At 35.0% G+C, this 24523-nt stretch overlaps 1 long non-coding RNA gene across 1 annotated transcript; it reads right to left on the bottom strand.

The window, feature by feature from the left end:
* Positions 1-2054: 2054 nt before the first annotated feature.
* Positions 2055-2812, bottom strand: LOC145039990 (uncharacterized). The gene is made up of 4 exons (XR_013679845.1): positions 2607-2812; positions 2416-2501; positions 2228-2314; positions 2055-2155 (listed from the first exon to the last, which is right to left on the bottom strand). It is a non-coding gene; the product is annotated as an uncharacterized LOC145039990 (long non-coding RNA).
* Between the last annotated feature and the right edge of the window lie 21711 nt (positions 2813-24523).

Below are 24523 nucleotides of genomic sequence, written 5' to 3'. Positions count from 1 at the left end.
TGTTTGCGTATCATAATTTTAAATGTTAAAAAAAAATTATTTTTTATAGATTTACTAATTTTCAAATTAAATTTGCATTTAATGCCTCACAATATAAAATAAAATATCATATACAAAAAATATAATCCATTTCATAAAATTTAATGTCTTACAATTATATTTCTTACAATATATAAATTTACATGTAAAAAACATCTCTACAGTCTACATGTTTCATGCTTGATTTCCATCTTTTATTGTTTTTAAAAACAAAAGTTCTAACAAGAAACCTTCTTTTAGTAATGCAAGTGATGCTCTTGATAAGCTGATATTCTTAAGTGTAACGGATCCCTCATTACTTGGAGATGCTGGTGAGTTTGAAATCCAAATTAAACCTGATCCAGAAAAAGGGACAATCACAATATCATAAGATTACTTACTTTTCTTCATTCTTGAATCTTTCCTCATAAAATACAACTCTACAAGAGATTTATAAACCTTTTTTTACCCTTATTGTAGAGACACTGGTATTCGAATGACCAAAGAAGAACTAATAGACTGCCTTGGAACCATTTCTCAAAGTGGTACTTTACCTTCTTTCATATAAATCATTAGCAAATATGTACTACATTACATTAATTGGTTAATTTTATAAAATGTTGAATCTTTTTGTTTAGGAGAACAAGGATCTTGGAAATGATAACAGTTTAATTGCTCAGTTGTTTTTTACACTCTCTGGCACTGCAGTAGAAAAGATGTATTTTTTTTTTATACCAAGTGGCTCTTAGTCTCACTTTACAAATTTTCATGTTTTGGGAAAACAAAATACCTGAGTAGGACCCTTAAATATTGAGTCATCAACTGCAATTGAAGGTTTCTTGATGAAAGCCCTAATTTTATTAAAGAGGAAGAGGCGACTAATCCGTAAATGGAAGCCTTTGGATTAGCTAGTCATCCAGTTTCTCTGAAAAATAGAACACCACACTATTATTAATATTATATATTTTAGGTGCCAATACAAGTGAAAAAATTCTTGGCACATAGTGATGGGATGAAGGTTGTTGAATCTGCAAAGGTTTCATTCGAGGGTTCTCCAAATGGTTTAATTTTTAAAGAACTTGATCGGTATAAACTATAAACAGTTAAACACACCCATATTTCATCTTTTTTTTAATTATATAAACAAACTTTTTTTTTAAATTATACAGACCAAGTGGACAGCCTTGTATTGAAACCAAGGAGTTTAATCTTGTAAGAAACATGCTTATTACTGCTGTTGAAGAACGTTATAGAGATGTTGGTATTTTTTTCTTACTTTTTGTCTTAACCCATTAAGTCATTTCCTCCAGATCAAGTGCTTAACCCATTAAGTGTTGTTTTTCACACAGCACAATGGAGGGACAAGCTTACTCAATTCCGATCAAAGAAGAACCGGGCATAAAAGGTAGTGAATTCCTCTTTATTTATTTTACAAACATATAATTAAAAAAAAAACATTTGAGTAACAATGTTCAACTATATATATATATATATATATATATATATATATATATATATATATATATATATATATATATATATATATATATCATGTGATGCAGGAGGATCAAATCTGTAAATAATTGATCGAAGAAATGATATGAACTCACGTCTTTTCGTCCCCATGTGTAGCAACGTCCATCGACATATCAATATCCAATGCCACACAATGATTAGATGTTGCATAAAATGTTCAAGAACATTATAAACTTAGGGATTTTAACAGGGCAAATGTAGGTCTTCTTCAGGAGCTCTTTTCATCCATTCCTGTAATTTATTTACACATGTGCTATTATAAATAATTCTGATTACAAAGTCAAACACATGTAAAGAAAAGTCAAAAGTAATACCTAAATGGTGGAGCCAGTGATTTTTTCAACAGAAAATGCAGTTCCATACCATGGCTCTATTAGCTCAGTATGTCCATCAAATTTTGTTGACTCCCAAATGTTTCTGGAACCAGAAGGGCATACTGAGAAATCATATAAATTTAGCCAGCACTAACAAACTCATTGATAGATGATCCGCTACCTTACATTGTTTGGTGTGATCTCACTTAGTGCAGACTGAATAACTTCAGGGGGGAAAAAGTGGAAGGTAAAGATGATCCAACTAGCCAATCTTTTGAAGGGTATAACTGCAATGTTGTTCAAAATCAAAATGATTATTCAAATAAGTAAAGCAAAAATATGATAAAAAGTGCAAATACCTGCATATTTGATGAAAATTTCACAACATAATCAATTAGAGGAATCTTGTCCTGATAATGGAAAGTCATCTCACAGATTGCAGAAAGCTATATGGATCTTATAACAAAATAACATCATTTGATTTTATTTTAAAAAAAAAAAAGAGTATGAACATGATATGATAATATTTTCTAGTATTTTCAGGTACCTCATCATAGATCCACTTGCAAACACCATATCACTGCAAGAGTGTAATGTATTTGAAAAGGAGCCTAATTATATGTTCAGCATTTGCTGGTGTTTTCATGAAACATATATTACAAATGATGTCAGTATCTAAATAATCATGAAAGAAATGAACACACACACAGAGAGAAACAGAAGACTGGAAACACTAACCATGTCCAACATCAGTTAATTCAATAACCACTTTAAAGAAAGAGAACTCCACAGTCCAGTTTGATTCACCAACAGACAAGCTTGTTGCCCAACCCAATTTCTTCAAGACATAGAAGAGGGATCCTTCTCCTTCATGACCAATTAAGTGTCCAAGATACCTACTTGGCCCTTCCATGTAATGATCAATGCCATGTGTCATTGGCCATGTGATTCTTAGCTTGTGACCACGTTTTACAGGAACAATTTTCACAATAACCTAATGAATAAATGCAACAAGACAATAAATGAAAGCAATTAAGCGTACAAATGAAAGCAATTATGTGTACCAAGATAATTATTCATAAATTTTGGGGCACGAAGAGGTCGACCCCTATGATTAGCAATAGAAATCTTCCACCTATCAAGAACAGTAACTGCAGCATGCTCCATGTGTTGCAACATCATACAAAGTCCTCCTTGTTTCTCTACAGACCCCAAACCACCACCCCAATTCAAAACCCTAGCCAAGTCACTCCCAGTTCCAACAGGTAGAATGGCTATAGGAGGGGGTGAAACGTAACTTTGCTTCTCAATTGCATCCAATACCCACCCTGCTGTCCCATCTCCTCCACATACAAGAATTTTGGAATGAGCTACTCTTCTGAATAGATAAAGACCAACTTCTGGCCCTTCTGTTGAACTCAACTCAAATATCTACAAAAAGTTTCATCAAGATTTTAGAAATTTTGGTCAAAAGATAAATCAAGAACATATTTAGCTAAAATATCAACCTAATTTGACAAATTCATATGAATTGTTGAATAGATAAAGTGATTGATGCACCTTGGAGAACATATTTAGCTCTAACATCGAGAATATAAGTAGAAATTTTACCTGCAATGAGTAGCAAACTGTCATTCTCTTCAGTCGCAGCTCCTCCAGGAATGGATACGCTTTGGCGAGAACACTCAACCATGGATGAACATCAGCTCCCCAATCATCCGGTACTAAATTGAAATCTGAAAACCTCGGTTTCCCCTTCAAGGTTTTGGTTCGCTTCTTATTTAGATCCATACTTTGCTGGAAATTTTCAATTAATGATTCGGCTCATTTCAATAAGATTCGAAGCTAAAATCTTCATATTTCAGAACTAGAATTCAACGAAATTCACTGCCGAGATTTCTCCAAAAACTTCAATCAATCGTGGAACTGATTTCGGTTCAAGACTAACCGACAAAAACTTCAATCAATCGTGGAGGCAGTTTTAGGAGTTTGACATTATAGGAGGTGGGAACGTATTCGCAGGGGAAGGTGGAGGGATAACAATCATTCCGAAGCTTGATCGGTACTGGGAGAGGGGATGCATCAGGTGCAAGATACGCACGCATCACGCATCAAGACCTAGGGCTTGTAAGTACAACAAAAAAATCATGAGAAACCTTCATCGTCGAAAAGAAATATTGTAGATGGAAGAGAAAGTTGAGATGGAAGTATTGAAACCCACATCAGGAGCTGACGACTAAAGCTATTAATAGATAGTATTAACAGAGGGTGAGTCGGAAAATGACATCAACGGAGGTGAAGGGAACGCATAAAGAAACCCCTATGAGAGAGAAAGCAAGAGTCGATTTGAAGCAACCGACAAATGAAATTGAAAGGTAGAGGCGCTACACTCTTTTTTTTGTTCGTGTCACCACACATCAACATAGAGAAATCGAGAACCCCTACAGGTTTGATCAGTTCAAAAGACGGGATCAGAGATTTGGTGATATTACGATTTTGTTGTGGGAGAAAAGAGGATTGATGATGATATTAGGGTTTTTTTGTGTATTAGAGAGAGAGAGAGAGAGACTAAGAGAGAGAGAGAGAGAGAAAAAAAAGGATGGAAATAAGGTAGAGAAGAACAATGGCGGCCTTTCAAACTTTTGGGATTTTTGTTTCCCCTCGCTGCAAAAGAGGAGAAAGCGCCTTTCATTCAAAAAATATAAAGCGACATTTCTAAACGACGCCCATTTTTAAGTAAGTGCCCTCCGTGTTTTTAATTTTTTTTGTTGGACATTAATTCTAGGGCGCGTACAAAAGCGTATCGTTTATCCTTCAAATTTTAGAAGAGATGACATTATTTTAAGGGTACACGCTTTTGCGTATCGTAAATCACCGCGTGTCATTGTTTGCGCGTCATTAAAGGGTTTTTTTCTAGTAGTGCCTCCTGAGACAACTGGAGGAAATCAAGAAAAGAAAGTCAGCTGCGAACAATAAAACTATGAATGCTTTGATTGTACAGGATACATGCAACTGTGATGAATTCGGAGGCATGGAAGTATGGTCCACGGACTCAGAGGATGAAGAAGTAAGAAAACCCACTCATAGCAAAGAGATGCTAGTGAAAGAAGAACCCGCTACAGGAAGATGTTTGATGGTGACCGAAGGTGTGTCTCTTATGAGAGGATATACAACTGATGGTGGGATAGAAGGCGAGAAGGAGCGAGAGGACAGGTGTTTTGCTGCGAAACCTGTTAGTGCACAGATCAACGAATGTGATGAGTTGATCAAGACGGTACAAAATATCCTTGCTTCTCTAAATATAACAGTTGCTGACTATGAAAAGGAATTGAATAGCTTAAAATCTAAATTTTCAAGTATAAGTAGCAGTCTCACCCAAACCCGTGTCACAAATTCTAACCTGACTATCAAATTAGCAGGATATCGTCGAAGAGTGAGGAAAGGAGGATGTGGATTGAGCAGAAGGAGAAAGAGTTGATTAGGTCTAAGGATGAATCGGTTTATTTGCAACGAGACAATCTTAAACTTTTAAAACAACGAAATGTGTTTTGTTTGATTGCTAAAAGACTTTATTTTAATATCACTCACGGGATAGATTTGGACTATGGATCAATCATTTGGCAACAACTGGTCTAAAGCTTGCATTCTTCCTCAAGACATTCAGAAATCTCGTGTGGTAGGTACTGGTCCATCATCACTAAGTGGGCAATAGATCGTCTTCATGTTCCAATAATGGCGGATTCTCTTCTCTCCTCTATCACCACCTTTCACACAACCAAGATAATCATCACGGATCCCACTAAGTACTCCTTCATTGGATCCATTCCTGATACCATGCTTACCTGTGTGTCCACAGCAAGCACTGTTCTGCAACAATACAGGAAGATTCCTTCTTCGCGTCCAAGGGAGCTCACGCAATCTATGGTTCGCTCCATTGAAGAGGCTGACAAGCCAGCAAAGGGGGGAAAGAAAACTGAGACGAAGGCTACTAAACCAACTAAGGGGCAAACCCCTACGAAGCAAAATTCTGACAAGGCTGCTCCGTCACAACCTCAACCGAAGAAACAGAAAAAGCCTGCTCGGAGACCCATACTCCAATCTCCAACTGATTCAGAGTCAGAGTATGTTCCTCCCAAACACAAATATGCTCCTCCTTCAGAATCTGAAAGCGAAAGCTCTGACGATGAGGCTTCGGGTCGTGGTGACACCCCGCCTCGCTCGCCTACCCCAGAAATACCAGTTCTCTCCCTACCTCCTTCTCCTCCACCTGTTACCATCCCATTATCCATCCCTCCGATATTTCCTATCCCTACCTCTCAACCATCAACCACTATTCCCATCCCTACTCCAATCTTCACAGACACTACCACTACCACCACTACTATAGGGGCTCATTCTACAGCTCCAACCCCACCTGTTACAACCAAACCACCACTAACAACCGAACCTCCTATCACTACCAAACCCTTATCCCCTACCCGTCCACTGACACCATGCCAGTTCTAGGCGGTCAGGACTTGGAATTTGATTCCACTTATTTCAGTCCTTACCGTGTACAAAGTGATGAAGACGACGATGAACCTGTCACCAAGCATCATCTCAAAGCAGTCAACGACAAACTCGATCACTACTTTCCTCCTCTTCATCTGGGCTTATTTTGATGTTGCTTTAAAGGTTTTGTTCTCCTCTATAGTCCAAGAACACAATGCCTCCCTTACAAATGTAGCTAAGGCTATCGACGCCTCCACTTCCCAATGCCAGAAATCCTCCCTTGCAGTTGAAGCTTCCACCAAGGAGTGCAAAGAAGCAACCGTAAAAGTCAATAAACTAGTTTCTGAGGCTCACTTATTTTTGGATTCTTTGCAGGCGGCTGCTCAGAAAAATTCTCAAATTGTGAATGCTTCGGTTGATAACCTTCAGCGTTCTCTTCAAGCTGAATGGTCCAAACTTGAATCTGCTCGTCAAGCAATCGAAGCAGCCAATGCTACTCTGCACGACAATGTCAATGATCGATTGACTCAATTGGAGGCAGAGTTGGTAGTTGAAAATCGCATCATGGATGAACTCGACAAAAGAACTTCTCAACTAAAGATGCAGAATCTAAAACTTCGCAATGCGACAGCTGAAATCAATGACTTGAAGTCTGAGAGGGAGGTTATTCGAAGCTCTACTGGCGATGTTCACTCCATCTTACTTCACCTCCTTGAAGCCCATGATCCCATCATTACCATCACCATCCGTAGGCATTTGGCTGAAAAAATTCGACCTGCACTGGCCATACTTAGTCGTATCGAGGGTGTTCTGGTGACTAGTGTCCAGCCGAAACAAGGGGGAGATAAGGTAGCAAAGATTCAACCTGCTCATGAACCGAAACCAACTGTTGAACCGAAGGTTAATGAAGCTTCGGTTAGTAATAGAGACAAGAAGAAAAAGAATAAGAAAATTAGGGAGGATAACATTGATAATGAAGAAGATGTTTATGAAAAGGATCCTGAAAACCCTTTTCAGAAGACAAAATCTTTTGTTAAAGAGCTTGAAGAAACGTTTAAGCAACACACGGCTAAGCTAGAGCAGAAGCAAAAGGAAAAGGAGCTCCTAGAAAAAGAAGATGTCCATTTTTGCTGAGTTAACTCTCGATTCGCTCCAAAGGTGTGCTATCGATGAACCAAGTATACTTTGGCTTGAGCCTGTGATGTCATTCGGGCTTGACAACTCCAAGGATGCACAGTTTGACATGCCGATCACGCGAAAGGAATTCATCTTTCATTGTTTCAACTCCACTGTTTCCATCCCATCTCCAGACCCGAAGGTGGATCGGGATCTATTGGAATTCTATCTGGAGTTTGCTAAGCCTCAGTACTTGATCTAGAGTTCACAAAAAATCACAACTGTCAAGGTACTGAAGCCCTATTCAGCAGGGAAGTTTGTTAATGTGAAATTTAAAGTGACTCGAGGATCTGAAGGCTCGGTTCACAACTTCACTCTTGCTGATCTACCGAACCTCAATCCCCACGACTGGATAATCCTCATCAACATCTTACTATTAAATCCTCAGGAGTATCAGCCAATCATTGACCATATCAAGCGAATGCTTGTCTGCTACATTCACTAAGTAGAAAAATAGACCAAGAAATCGCCTCGGTAATTCACAAGCAAACAATGATAAAACCAATGGGAAGAGTTGGCGATGTTAACTTGATGGTCAAAGGGAAGATTGATACGAAGTACCACACTGTGTTGTTCATTAGAGGCGAAGGACAGAAATGCCTGTTCGCTCTTGTTGACAAACACCTCTTCTCAACTGCTTACTTAGAGTACATTTTAGAGATTGTTCAGAGGTGTGATCAGAACATAGCAGCCGACAAGAAGATGTTTACTGATATGCTGAGATGGTATATTCAATTTCGGCAGACACTTCTTGCTATCATCCCTCGGCTGTTCAAGGTGGTAAAGACAGTAAGGCCAACTCAGAAGAAATAATCTCTCGCCTCATTTGACGCAAAAGGGGAGATTGTTGGGTTTATAGTGTTGCGTCATGGGCTCGGTCCTTAGCCCAGTTTTGGTTGCCGGTTTGGGCCTGTCCAACCGTGCATGTTTTATTCTAGGGTTTAGTATTTAAGCTACATGCATGCAGTCTTTGTGATTAACGATTTTATTTATTTTTCTCATTAAGTTTTGTAAACCCTAGCTCGCCTATACAGTGGAAGTTCTTGATCGAGCTCTGCTGAGGCATGACTATATTTGAATCAGAAGCATAACGTTGATTCGATTCGGTGTTCATAATATTATTGTGTTTGTTTTGTTTGATCTTCATCTTTTACCTGTGAAAGATTTAATCGATCTAAGTTTTAATCTCATCACATTTATATACAAATGGTCTAATACATTTAAAGTGTCTAATACAATTACATAAAACATGTCATAAATGTTTAACAAAGTGTTTAAAAGAAAAAACTAAGAATCATTCTATGGATTACCGATGGGTATATTGAATTATCTCATAAAATCTATCTACATTCTTCAAGTTATTTGTGTTTGTTGAGTTTTTCCATGCCTTTGAACTTGTTCGTGCAATGACCAGACCTAAAAATGATAAGACAAACATATATAATTAGTATACGAGTTTTACTTTTAAGCGATAACAACAATGTACTTTAGTTTTAACCCATTATAAGAATGTATTATTTACCTTCATCATTTATCATTATAAGGAAATAAAAACCATAAATAGTAACTACTAGTTCATCATTCATCGCACATATACCACCATACTCTGCCATTTGTCATTTAATAAAAGGTACACAAGCATCTTATTTATATTAGTTATTGAATACAATAATTTAATAACCTTTATTAACAAAAAAAAAAAGTTAGCAAGCATTTATTACAACATACTGTAATTGAATCAGTTTTTTCTATTTTGCATGAGAGAAGTTGCATGCATATATAATCATCAGACAACATTTGTAAGCTCTAGTCTACTAACAAGCATATTATATTGGCAATCATTAAAACCAACAAGGATAACTAAGGATATTTCCTGTCACGCTTTCACATAACAAACTCGTTGAGACTTTACATTAAATATAGGAAATGAAAATAAAATCGTAAGAGTTGTAAAGCTCTAGATGCATAATTGATCAATCGACTTCTTCAATATTCATGGCTTCTCCCTGGAAATCATTCAACACCAGCTCAAGCTCAAAATTTTCCAAGTCAAAGAGCATAAATTATAAAGCAAATCCTTGTGATTATGGGTACCCTTCTTAAATATGTACATCAACCACAAAGACAAATCTTGGTAAAAAGAAGTAGGGTTTGTCCTAACTCTTTAGTTAGTGCATCTAAAAGCTTTATCATCGTTTTTCTTTTAGAAAATTGTTTGTTTATGTTAATTGTTAATTGAATATGAAGGATCCAAAGAAGGAAAAATGTAATTTATGAATGGATTGATGAAGATGAAGAAGTTATAACCAAGAATAAGAAAGATGAAGCTCATGAACACTCCACTGTGGTGAAAATTGCAATATTGGAACATGATTTCAGTGTGTGCAAGGTGACGATTGATAAGCAATCTAAGGGCGAGTTCGGTTCATATAATGTTTTTGAAAGGAATGGAATCTATCAAAAAAATTAGAATCCGGAGGAATTAGAGTCTGAATGTACTAGAAACTTAAATGCGTTTGGTTGACATAGAATGAAATCTGATTTCTGTTTGGTTTGTTGATTTACCAAAGTAATTGAAAAATGACTTTTGTAATATGACAAAAAGTACCCTTTAGTGATTTTTTGTGACTTAATTATATTTTTTAATAAACATGACGAAGTTTTATATAATTACAACATTTTTATTGAACCCTTCTATAAAATATAAATTAAAAATAACTAACATGTGTTTCGTCAAACACATAAAAATCTTAAATACATTTTTTAAAATTGAAATAAAACAATTATATATAATAATATAAAGCAGCAAATGTCATTCGTTATTTTCAATCTAAATTTAATAATTTTTAAGAAAAATTAACCACACACTATGTAAAATAATGTCTAGATACCTAGTTCATAATCATGTCACTCTTCTAACATGAGCCTCACAAAATCCTCTCGATCTTCTCCTTCCAAATTCCATAAACTTAACACGGTTTCCAGGCCACGCATTATTTTCCTACTTGCTTTGAACATATCCAAGGCACTCAATGACTGCATTTTTGAAATTTCGGGAATCACCATCAAAGCTTTTTTTGTACTTTTGTTTCTCCTAGTATTGCCTTATTCATGTTATTCACTACTTTTTCAAGTTTTTCTTCAAGGACGTTAGCTGCAATAGTTGTTCCCTTAATAACAACATAAACTCTTTTTCTCTTCTTTGAGCCTATGTTTGGAGATTCTTCATTTTTTGTGGTTTGTTCTTCAAAATCATCTGCTACTTGTTCAGATTGTTCTTCATTGTTTGCATCTTCTTCCATTTGTGCGAAATCCTTGGCTTTATTCCTTTGAGATATATCCTTTCCAAAAATGATGCATAAATCCTCGTAATGAGGAAATATCATATTTCTCCATTTTCTTGCCTCTTTGTGAACCTATTTTGTATCATAAAAGGTTGGCACATAAAAATATAACATAAATATTTAAATAGTAACAAAATATATAAAAGTTTTAATATTGTACTTGTATGTAAGAATCTCAAACCGATGGTTCAGCTGTTACATAATGAGTGGAGCTATCATAACCAAAACCACTCGTGTTTGTACCATTCACCATACCATAAATGACTTGCCAATCTTTTTTCATGGTATTGATCATTGACTCAATGTGGGGTATACCCAATATGTCAGAGGTAGGAATTTTTTCCTTCAATACATTTTCTAGATGTTGTAAATATCCAAAGTTAAAATCATTATCGACTTTAAATTCTCTCATGTTCAGCATATTTACCAATGCTTCCACGAGCTTGGCATCTTTACTGATTGTCCAGTTACGATAGTTCCTACTTTGATCTATCACACCTACTACTATAAACATAAAAATTAGATGAAACAATGCATGTAATAAAAAGAAATAGCTAACCATATATATATATATATATATATATATATATATATATATATATATATATATATATATATATATATATATATATATATATATATAGTAACCGGAAAAAAAACAAATTAAACTTCATTATTGAAAAGAACAAACGTAGCACAAATTCGTTCCTAGAAAATGATAAACATAACAAAAGTAGAAAGGATCAAGTTGTAGTATTCCAAGAATCAAAAATAGTTTGCACTAAGTTGTTTCTAAATGTAGTCCACTCGGTTGATACACCAACAGAAGTGATATTATCATCGTCTCCATCACTGACATCTCTAGTTCCCTCGTCTAATGCAAAGCGGATCTCAAATAAATCAATTGTCATATCTTGTATTATATAATTATGAAGAAGACAACATGCCATGATGATCTTATTTCTTATATCAATAGGATAATATGACTTTTCCTTTAAAATTCCCCATCATGCCTTGAAAATACCAAAACAACTTTCTATAACATTTCTCGCAGATGAATGTCTCGTGTTGAACAATTCTTTAGGTGTAGTTGGTTGGTGTCCAGCATGCCAATCATTCAAATGATATCTTTGATCTCTATAAGGGGCTAAGAAACCTTCACCATTTTTGTAACCAGCATCTACCAAATAGTAACCTATATATGTAGTATAGTTAGTATAATTAATAACTAATAAAAATCTAAGATACCAATTATTATACATACTCGGCATCGGGTCCTTCAATCCATTTGGTCTAAGCAGGGCATCTCAAAGCACTCTACCATTTGAAGTTGAGCCCTCCCACATAAATACATTGCATATCTTGTGAACACACCCCTAAGACATTTGTGGCAAATATCATTTTTTTTCTTGTCCTGTATTTAGGCATGTCTTTTAGTGGCACTAAGCGCTTTATGTGTTTTCCATATAAAGCTCCTAGACAATTATATACGATATACAAAAAGAAATGGTCGTATGTCATATCAAGCAATTCATGTACTAATTGGAAATTTTATAAGTAGTATATATACCTTGAACCACTTACATCTTTGATCTGTAGAGTTTTCTGTAATTGGTTCGGGTTTCTTAAGAAACTGTGGATGAAACCTTATCACCACATTGCAAAATCACGTAACAATTTTGCTAATTGTTTCTACAAAACGCTGGAAACGGTCTTTCATGACTCGATTCTTCACATTATGTGTAATAATGTGAAGAAATATGGCCACTTATTCATCAATATCCATATGTCTACTTGCTCTTAACCCACCTAATGTGTGAAGCATGTCACATAACTTTCTTAAACATCTTCGGGTCATTCTAAGGTGTGATATGCACGTATTGTCGCTTTTGTAAGAGTAATTGTGTAATATTGATTGTCGATCCACATCTGAAGATATGTTTTTTATATGCACACCATGACAAAAAAAAATCATGCAATAGTTGTCATAACTTCATTCCAAAATGTAATGACTTTTTGACTTATTTGTTTTCTATATGTGTTTCTAATTAGACTAAGTCGTGCCATTTCCTGCTCATCTCCCACAAAATAAACATTTTACATTTCAAAGACATAATAGTTAATAATGTTGTGAAAATTGGATCATTAACAGATTTGAGTTGTTGCAAATGTAACTGAAATTATGTAGTACAATATATTAGTATAAAAAGGAATTAAATGATGTTTTTTAAAAGCAAATTTATCAAATACAAATGTACATGAAAGTACAAACTTACAATTTGTTAACCTCATTTTGTACATGTAATGGTTATTAAGTATGGATTTTAGAGTAATTTATGGGCTTTTATCTTTTCTTCTCCAAGAAAACAAACACTAGTGGTAAAAGGAGTGAATACAAAAAAAAAAAAAAAATCATGTTGGCAAATAAAAAAAATAACACAGAGGCAAAAACACAAACATTTGGTGTGCATAATTATAAAAGGATTGATTGCACATCCCCAACAGTAAATCCAAACCAGAAAATTATACATATACATGTAAAGAGAAATCTTGATACTTTATCTAAAAAAACTAGAGATGAAGTACAACCAGACAGTAGATGAAGCAAATATGAAGTATAGTAGCACAAATATGTATATATTATGTAGCTGTCTATCACACAAAGATGAAAGCACAAACAAATATGTATGAAAACAATAATAAAACACAGTTGATTGTAGAAAATAGAAGGATTCGAGGGAATACTTGTAAATGGAGATGATAAAGGAATGACGAACCATAATAAATATGGTAGCACGGCAACAATGAAAATAGATGGAATCGTTTGGAAAATACTAGTTGCAGATATACATAATCGAGAAGCCAATGTAATTGTAGAAAAGATATGAAAATCACGTAAATAATTTGATTTTGATTTCACACATGGATAATAGGAGGATAGTGGTGTAATTTAAAACAAAGTTATGGAATTGAATTTGAATTCTCCTTGAACGATGATTGAATTATAAGTCTTTCAAATATGGAATTGAATGGTTATTATGGAAATCTAATTCCTTTTATTTGGTTTGCCAAATGCATTTTCCACATGAATTTAATTTCCAATTCACTTTAATTCCTTTGGAATCTGTGACATCCCCAAAATCTCGGTCAGAAAAGACCGATTTCATTTATGCTTTTTTTTAAAATAGTTTCAGAGTAAATCCTTTTGATTTAAAAGAGTTGTGGAATTTGTTCGCAAAAACAAAATATGATAAAATAATATTTATCAAAGCATTTCATCAAGAGATGCATTTTCATTATATAATCAAAACTCGCGATGTCATGTTCCGATACAGACCATAAAGTATAAGCGATAACATTACAAGTCATTCAACAAATATATACATATACAGACTTGTAAACAAAACAACTTGATGATTCATCCATCTTATGCCCTTGCGCCACTTCCTGTAATACAAATAAACTTAGTGGGTTAGACTTGGGAGCCTAGTGAGCATATAGGGTTTTCAACCCACAATAAATAATTATATTTAATTTCACCAACCAACAATAACCCAATTACCCATTCCCGTTATCCTCACTTTATGTCCCCAAAACAACATCTATCTCAAGGGACCTAATCTATGATTTTCTTCGGGACGGACATTACTGCTAAGGGGTTTCCTCAACAATAGAGATCCTAAAGGCAACCATGAGGGGATAGAGTACACCGGTGAACACATCGTTCACAACACCTACAGGTTATGAACCTGCTAGCGTTGCACTGGACTGTCTAGAAAGAGTCCGTGGTCGTCATCCATACTCCGCTAGATGACTAGGCCAACATCAAAAACATCAAGGCCTCTCATCTGTTTATCACACATCAATTATCTACCCATGTTCTACCCAACATATTAGTAGATAAAAATATATATTTTTATACATAGTTTAAAAGCAGTATAGCATGTTTAATCTATATTTTTATACATAGTTTAAAAGCAGTATAGCATGTTTAATCAATACATATTCCACATAACAGATGAGGCACACACACATAACACGTATTTCATAGAGAATAAATCAGATCTATGAGATAGAAGAAAGTGAATATACAGTCATACTTATAACAACAAAGTATACACATAACACATATTTTATATAAAATACTTCATAATTATGCGTTAGAAGAAAATAACTACACACTCACTTGATCAGAAGACGATCGGACAGCACTACGACTTGTAAAAGTAGTATTCTTTGGTAGATCTAGAAGATCTTCACAAAAACCGGGCTCCTTGCGGGCAGAGCTTCGGCTCAGGAATTTCACTTCTCGGGATCTTCGGGCTTCGGGACTTGCTTCGGGGTTCGGGAATGATCCTGGGGCTTCGGGATATTTCTTGCACGAAAAATGATGCAAAACAGGGGAGAGAGGAGAGAATTTGGCAAAAGAAGTCGGCTGCCCTCGCATGCCTTTTATAGAGATTGAAGCCTCGCATTACGCTGGGCGTAATGCTCTACGCGGGGCGTACGCTTCGGAAACCATCATCGCTTACGTCATCGGAGCTCTTGAGTGCGAGGCGGTGCATGCATCGGGGTATGTTGGGCGTACTGAACTACGCTGGGCGTAGTTCGGATCAAACTGGTGACTCCTCCGGATATACATCCGAATTAAAGATCAATTAATAAATATTAATCATTTAAAAACTTTGGAAATTCATATTTTCTTCACACGAACTCCGTTTTCGACGTTCTTTATATCCACGCGTAGGTGAGACTACACTCTACAACTTTCGTTTAGACTCCATCGACAAACTCTGAATTTATTTTTATTATTTATTTTTAGTAGTCCGGGACAAGAAAACTCCGTTATAAATTCATAACTTCTTCATCCGACGTCCGTTTTCACCTATCTTTTCATCGTTTCACTACAATTAACGAGATCTTCGATTCTCGTTTAGATTGTTTCGGCTAAAAACCGTTCGGTCTTAAATCGAGTATTCGGGCTATATACTGCTAAGACGAAACTTCGAAAAATCATAACTTCCTCATACGAAGTCAGATTTTGGCTAAATATCGCTCTAATGTAAATTTCACTTTTTACGTCATTCAGCGTTGCCGGTTCTGTCGCGAAACTTCGATAGATCATAACTTCTTCGTTATAACTCGGATTTCGGCATTCTTTAAATATTCGGAAACCTCATTTCAGCTACTAAAACATTATTCGTAGATATCAAGCTTATCTAACATTTCATTTTGATGCTTATTTTTATTCTTAATTCTATTAAGTCACACAGTTAAGCACAAAACACATAATACTCAAATAATACACTTCTATTATTTCAAAACGGGTTACAAAGGTTAACCTATACTATTATATCAAGATTAATGACAAGCCCAGAAACACAGGCGTTACAGAATCATGCGCCCTAAGAGTTATAGAAAGGAATTGGATAAAATGAGTAGGAAATTGTGTACTATGGAATGTTTCGGGCTAAACAAATAAGCAATAAAAATGACCTTTTAATAGAAGATTATTTAGGATAAATAATATTAACCAAAGTTATAGTATACGTGACAAGGATTAAAGAACTCTGAAATCCGACTCCGTATGAAGAAGTTATGCTTTTACAAAGTTTTTCTATTAAACCGGCGTGACTCGGCGTATCTTGAAAGTGAAATTTTGATAAATTACTTTTTAGTCAAAGTAATCTAAACAAAATTCGTTGTAGTCGTAAAACTGAGAATGTAACAATCCACTCACCTTTTGTTAGGTGAGTCCATAGTTACTTTCAGCTTACACATAAATATTAAGTATTTAATTTGCTTAGATGCCATATGTGCTTATTATCTCTGTTCCTAATAATTGTGCTATATGAGATAGATGATTTTTTTACTCGCAATAAATTATATATATATATATATATATATATATATATATATATATATATATATATATATATATATATATATATATATATATATAGGAATAGGATCAAATGAAAACACTTAAAATGTTGAGAACGCGAGAACAAATCTTAACCTTCCAAATAGTAATATTTGTGGTTATTTAAAAGGTGTCATTTATATAAATTATGAAAGTTTTGTGGTGAAATCAAAAAGGATAAAATTAACATAATGGCATTATGGGAATTACAATTCATTTGACTTCCATATAATCAACCTATATTTTGAGGATCTCGTCAATATCTCCCCCATCTCTAATTAAATTAGGGCTCATCATAATCGTACCCATCAATTTAATCAGCACCGGTCTCCAAATAAGCCCTTCCATTGTCTTCCCTGCTCCTCCACTATTTGCTACGCTTGCTTAGATCCATGTATCTTCTACATTCCTTCGTTCCCTCAAATCTTCCTCGCCTTCTGAATAAATCGAGTTTTCTTAATATTCTCTCTTTCATCGCATCCCTAATCGGTTTCAGACTCTTGATCGTGAATGAAACCAAATCCATCTTCAACCCATCGAAGATGCTTCCATTAACGCATTTTGAGTATAATCAAAGTCGATTTACTGTTTCTCTTATCAGTGTCTCCTTTCTCAATTTTTCCAAAGTTTTACTTCAATAGCTTTAGCAACGACAACACCACACAAGATCTATTGATAGAAGGCATCCAGATTTTTAGCCAAAACCACGAGCTTGAATGGCAACACCAAGCAACTTGGTCGCTCACCGATGCTAGAATCAGTAGTTTTCGGGCATTCAAGTCTAGATCGCATATAATCATCAAAGCATGTAAGGCGGTGTTCAGTTATAATGGTGGTGGTAGAGAGGTTAGAGAGACTGGTTCACATATGCGAAAGGTAAAAGGTAGTTACTTGGAGAAGAAGACGTTGAATCGGACATGGAAGAGTTCAGATGCTCCTCTTCTTCCATATGGTCAATGGGTGTTTGTATCAAGAAATACCAGTAGACATCTTTATTGGCTTCAATTATCTATGTAACTACTCTAAATTTTTCTGGATGTAATTAAGGATATACACAAGAGAAGCAGTGTATTTATTTGTGAATAGCAGTGCATTCATGTGTGAATGAATCTATTTACTTATGATCAGATGTATTTATTTATTCATTTTTGAATAGCAAAGTACTTATTTGTTAATAGCAGTGTATTCATTTGTGAATAGCAGTATAATAATGTGTTAATGAATGTATTTATTTGTGATTAGAGGTATTCTTTTTATGAAGAAATTATAAGTTTTGCACTCTTTTTATTTTTAATTGATTAAAAAAGGAATTTGATTACTTTTAAATCGACGTGTATTCATTTGTGACTGGAGTAATATCATATTTTTTTATAAAAAAAATCATTTGTGAATACAAATATATTGATTTGGGGTAACTGATCCTACATTTAAGGGAATTTGATTGAATTTTATTTTGTTTTGATTTAATTAAAATATATAATTACTAATATGACATTATATATTGATTGGTCCAGAATTGTTCTCGCGTTCTCAACCTTTTAAGTGTTCTCATTTGATCATTCTCATATATATATATATATATATATATATATATATATATATATATATATATATATATATATATATATATATATATATATATATTACTATACTTATATTATATCTGGTAGAAAGGGTAAAGAGAGAAAGAAATGAGATAATGGTGAGAGACAATGTCAGAGATAAAATAATGGTGAGAGACCATACTAGAGATAATACAATGGTGCGGGATCATGCCAGAGATAAAATAGTAGTGAGAGACAATACCATAGATAATATAATGCTGAGATATTATGCCCAATTGAGAGCAGTCATCTAGCAGAGTATTGATGACAACCATGGACTCTTCTAGACAACCTAGTAGAAATCTAGCAGACTCACAATCAATAGGTGTTAATGAATCATACTATCCAGGATTATGGATTATGTTTTCATTCGAGTACTCTATCCACCTCATGATTTCCTTACAGACATGCATTGCTAAGTAATCCCCGAAGCAGTGTCGTCTACTCATTGTTACAGAGATCCTTTAGGATAAGTCCCTTGAGATAATCATTTTAGGATCGAAGAGTAACAATAACAAGAATGGTTAATTAGGATTAAATATGTTTGGTGTGTTAAAGTATACTTAAAACAATGTAATAATAAAAATATAGGTTGAAAACCATATGTGCTCACGAGGCCCCCAAGCCTGACCCACTCAGTTTCTTTGTATCACAGGTAGCTGTATGAAGGTACAATCCACGAGAGATTTGAGGAGTATAGGTCACTAGTATAATGAGTTAATGTAAGGCGTGTAATGATTACATTTATTGTAACATCCTAAAAATCATGACCAAAAATTTCATTTTAAGTTATTAAATAAAACCATATCTTCTCATCAAAATGTAAATCATAGTATCTCAAACATCATATCAAAACTCATATCAATATATCAGAGTAAAAACATCTCATGCTAACATAATGGTTTCCACTACAGTCATCCCGAGCTCTTCCCTTTGCTACCAGAAGTACCTGAAACCAAAACTGAAAACTATAAGCACGAAGCTTAGTGAGTCTCCCCAAACTACCACACACCATACACGTAATCACATAATAACATATCATGGGCCTTTCCTGCTTCATCGGGCCACGCCTGGCATCAGACAATGCCCGGCATCGAGCAAAGCTTGGTATACATATAAACATATCCACAAATACACATAAATAATCACATAACATAAACATGTAAACATTCCTCGGCCCCCGTCCGGTATCGGACCAAAATACGGAAACATACTAAGATTCCTCAGGCATTGCCCGGCATCCGACCAATATCCGAAAAGCATATAAAATAACCACATGCAAGAATCACGAAGACATTAAGCATACAAACATTCCTCGAGTACTGCCCGGCATCGGATCAGAATCCGAAAACATATAAACCTACATCGGGCCCTATCCGAGATCAGACATTGGTGTGGAACATACTAGCATACATATACGGGTCGGCATTGGTGCCATCGACCCGTTCATACAGGAGGAAACTCACCTCACTGTCGGATGATAGCTGAAATTTCTCTGCCTGGAATCGGCTCTACTCACTCCCTGTACCAAAACAACCCCATAGATACCATTCCATACTCATAACCCTTAAGGGTCAACTCTAGTCAAGTCAAATTCAAATTCAAGTCAAAGTCAACGCTCCGAGTTGACGCAACTCGTCGAGTTCCCATGAATCACAAAATCGTGAAATCGCGATCTAACTCGTCGAGTTTTCCTCTAACTAGCCGAGTTTCTATAAACTTCCTCTGGCCCTGCCCGACATCGGACCGAAATCCTGAAACATATAAACATTCCTTGGGCTTTCCCTGGCATCGGACCGAAGTCCGGAAACATATAAAACAAGCACATGCAAGAATCACAAAGACATCAAGAATACAAACATTCCTTGGGCTTTCCCCGGCATCAAACCGAAGTTCGGAAACATATAAACCTACATCGGGCCTTGACCTTCATTGGACCTAATCCCGGAACATACTAGCATATATATACAGGCCGACAATGGTGCCTTCGACTCGTTCATACAGGAGGAAACTCACATCGCAAAGTTGAATGCGGAATCTCACTGTAAGGAATCTCTGACGGTTGCTCCAACGACTCCCCAGTGCCTCGTTTGTTTTTCTACAAAAGTATTTTTTGAGCACTTTTCCCTTCTGGTGGGTAGACGTTTCGCAAGTGCACGTCTTCTTCCGCAAACTTGGAAAAAGACAAAAGACATTTAACCACTTCCAAAACAAACAGCACCTTAGTCAAAATCCCATAATCCTTCTTAGGGTAAAACGACCATTTTAACCCCTGGTTTAATTTGGACCATATCATAGGCCCAATTTAATCTAATCTTTCCAAGCTCACTAATGGCCCGATTTTCTAAATTGGTCCCAACTCCTCAAATGGGCCTTCCCCTAAGACCAACATGTCCTTAGCCCAATAACTGACTCTTAATGGCCCACTAAGGCCCAGAAGCTAAGTAGTCCAAAGATTGGCCCAACCCGAGGCCCAATATGATGTGAAGCCCAAAATCAGTGAATACGCAGGGGGTACTCCTCTGTATGCTAAGCGTACATGTTGGATGGCTTGTAAGATGCGCGTACCGGCTTGTACGCCCAGCGTACTACCCTATTAAGCCATAAACTTCAAAAGGGCTTAATCCCTTAAGACCTTAAGCTCTAAACACAAATCTGAGTCCACTAGAGTGTCTTAATCCAAAAAGTCGATTACTTGGTGGCTTGCAACCCACCAAATGGACCCAAACTTGGAATATAGCAACTAACTTCCATGGAAATGACTAGAACTCATGCATGGTCACAAAAGGACCTTAAAGATAAAAAAATTACTGTTATTGAGACTCATATAGCACTAAGGGTGGCAACTATAAGCTTAGATACAAAGTTGAACCATAAAAATCCATTATTGGGACCTAAAAAGGTCCAAAACTCCATTAACATAGATCGAAGCATTCATGAGGCAAGTTGAAAGCTTTTTACCTCAAATGAGTTCCAAATGGTGATGTTATCTCGGATCCTTAAGCTCAATCTATTCAAGTTCTTCTTCTTCAACTTCTTTTTTCTCCTTTCAAGCTTCTAAACACCACAATGAACTTCATAAGGCAAAAAAACACAAGGATGAGGAATGAAAGGCTATCTAGGGTTTCTGAGGTTGAGAGGCTGGTAAGGAGGCTAGGGTTTGATTCATAATGGTGTATATATATGGCTTAAACCCTAAAAATTAGGGTTTTGAGTCTGCTTGCGTACGTTGCACATACACCTTGGTACGTTATGCGTACGCACCTCCGCCCCCCGCATCCAATGTTGCACTACGTCCTGCGTAAGCCCAACGTACGTCTTCAGGTAGCCCAATCATGATGTCCCACTTGCTAAAGCCCAACTCAGTAATCCACTTATCTATTTCATAGCCCAACAATTAGTTACAAATATATTAAATAATTATTACCTCAAGTGACGGATGTTATAGAAAAAATGGACAATTTTTTGCAAATTGTTTCCGAAAAAGAGTGTAGAAAACAAAGGGGTAATGACATGAAACTACTAACGCTCCACAAGTCACATGGTTGGGGATGAGGTTAAAATTGTTTTGGCAATGAAAGTCGACGTTAAAAAACATTATGTTAATTAGTTTTTTAATCGTTTGTTGTGTTTTTTTTTTACGTTTGTAGGTTTAAAAATTCTAGTTATTTTATTTTGTAAGTGTTTAAGAGTTTTTTTTAATCTTATGTTATGTATTTTTAAGTAATGAAACGTTATGTTTCTTTTTAAATAATGAAATTTATGTTTATCATTAAATTGTTTTATAAAATTATATATATACATATATGTTTGTCATTGTATCCACATTTAGGTGTTGTTCGTTTTTTTTAAGCGAAAATTCATGAAGTCTGCGGACCACCTCTGCAATTCTCTGTAGCAGAAGAGGTACAACAAACGGCTGAAACATATAATAAGAAGCATGTTTGTTTTTTAACATCTGCAGACTGCTGCAGTAAACTGAAATTTAAATAAACTGATTTTATAAACTGAAAATAGTTCTCAACACCAGAATTTTAATAATTTTAGTCTTAAAATATTGACAGAATACTAAAAAGAACATGTAAAAAAACAAAAATATAAACATTTAAAAAAAACTTTAAAAAATATAAAAGAAGCTAACATTTTTATTCTAGAAAAAAAAAATTAAAAACATAAAAAAAATAATAATAATAAAAAATAAATAAAGTATTGCAAACGATGTCTACAAAGTTCGTAAAAAATTGCACACGTTAAAAATGATACAACTGAAACTGAAAATATTATTAACAGAAACGGTAAAATAATTAAAAAAATCAAAGTTTTTTTTTAAATCAAGTTAAAAAAAAATATGGAAACTATATAAAGAACTTGTATGAAATCCGTAAATAAAAGTTAAAAAAAAAATAATAAGTTATATCAAAATTCTAAAAAAAACACTTGGAAAAAATGAAAGTTGAAGAGGTTTGAAGATGCAAGTCAAGTGTTTTGCCATGCAACAAACGCACAGAGGTTTTGTAGTCTGAAAACTTTCAAAAAAACAAACTGCTGCAAGGGGAAAAGTGTTGCGCGTGTGTTGCGTCGTGCAGCAGAAAGTGGTTTGAAGAGATTTTATTAAAAAAAACAAACGGCACCTTAGTGTGTAGCAAAGAAACCATACTTTTATGATAAAAATGACATGGATGTAACTTGTAAGATGGTATCGATGTGGAATGTGGTAACAATGATATTAGAGCATTGGGTGTGGGCAAGAAGGTGCAACACCAAGTTGTGTCACTTCACATGTCACATAAGTAAGTTGTGTTATAACATCAAGTGGGAAAATAGACAACAAGATGTAACACCAACTTTTTGAAAAAAAAATATGTTTTATTTTTTATTTTTTATTTTTTTGAAATTCTTGTTCTCCTGTCATCAAAGGAAAAAAAAAAAGACGAAAAAAAAAAAAAAAGTTGGTGTTCCCTCTAAAATCTTGCCGTTTCAATTCGTCGCAACGCCAACGAGATACGCCACGACGAGATGCAACAAGTTGGGGGCAGTGTTCCCCTGGTTATGACGGCGTTGTGGGCATCCAGGTCAGCATCTTCCTTTCTCGTTATAACCCATACTGTGCGGTCTTAGATTATGATGATCAGTTTGAGACCAAAGCTAGTGTACGGTCGAAAACATTTAATGCATCACATCTTCCATACTATCTTCCTCATAAAAAAGTATAGGACGACATACAAATTGGGCAGACCACATGTGAAGAATTGACTTTTTGCATTGTAGCAAAAACACATTTTGTGAAAAGGTGGTTTCCATTTTCTACCTAACTGGAGAAGGTCCATGTTTGGTAATTTTGGGTCTCCATGTTTGGTAATTTTGACGTTTCCATGTCGATCAAAAAAATAATGTAGAGTAAATTATATTTTGGGTCTCCATGTTTGGTAATTTTGACGTTTCAATCCTATAAAGGTTTGTGTTGCGGTTTTGGTCCTCATTTAAGGTTTTTGTAATATTTTTGGTATCTAATCCACATAAAATGACTACTTTTTGTGCTGATTTTAGCAGTTTTTTTTTTTTAGAAAATAGTCATCTTGTTGGAAAAAAATACCAAAATCGTTACAAAACCTCAAATAATAACCGAAACTTCAAGATGAAACTTTTTTAGGCCAAAATTGTAAAATCAACCACACTCATGGACCAATGTGTAACTTACTCTTTAATGTGATTAGGTATAGTAAGTTTACACACAAAGGACAAACAAAGGAAACCTTTTGTCCTATTCTACATGAAGTCTTTAAAAATATGAAAACGTGGATATGAGATTCAAGGAAAAAAACATGAATAGCATTGATATAAAAAACCGGGTAGATGCTGAATGGGCCCACCCAATATATGATTTATGAATATCAAATGTGAGTATACATAACTTTTACCTTTATATTCAAACAAAACAATTTCCTAATATTCATCAATTATAGACATTGTGAACAAATAAAAACATCAATTCACATTAGTGTTTTAAAAGCTTTTTCGGCTTAAACTAAATCATTATGTCCCGATTAAGTAAAAAAGAAACAGTCGTATATAATTGTCCATATCAAGTCCTAAATCTATTAAGCTCATTGAGTCAAA

Source organism: Lactuca saligna, chromosome 4 (assembly GCF_052625555.1).
Source record: "Lactuca saligna cultivar CGN05327 chromosome 4, ASM5262555v1, whole genome shotgun sequence".
In the NCBI taxonomy this organism is placed as follows: domain Eukaryota; kingdom Viridiplantae; phylum Streptophyta; class Magnoliopsida; order Asterales; family Asteraceae; genus Lactuca; species Lactuca saligna.
Note: the sequence above shows the minus strand (reverse complement) of the source record. Positions and strands in the feature narration are given on the sequence as shown.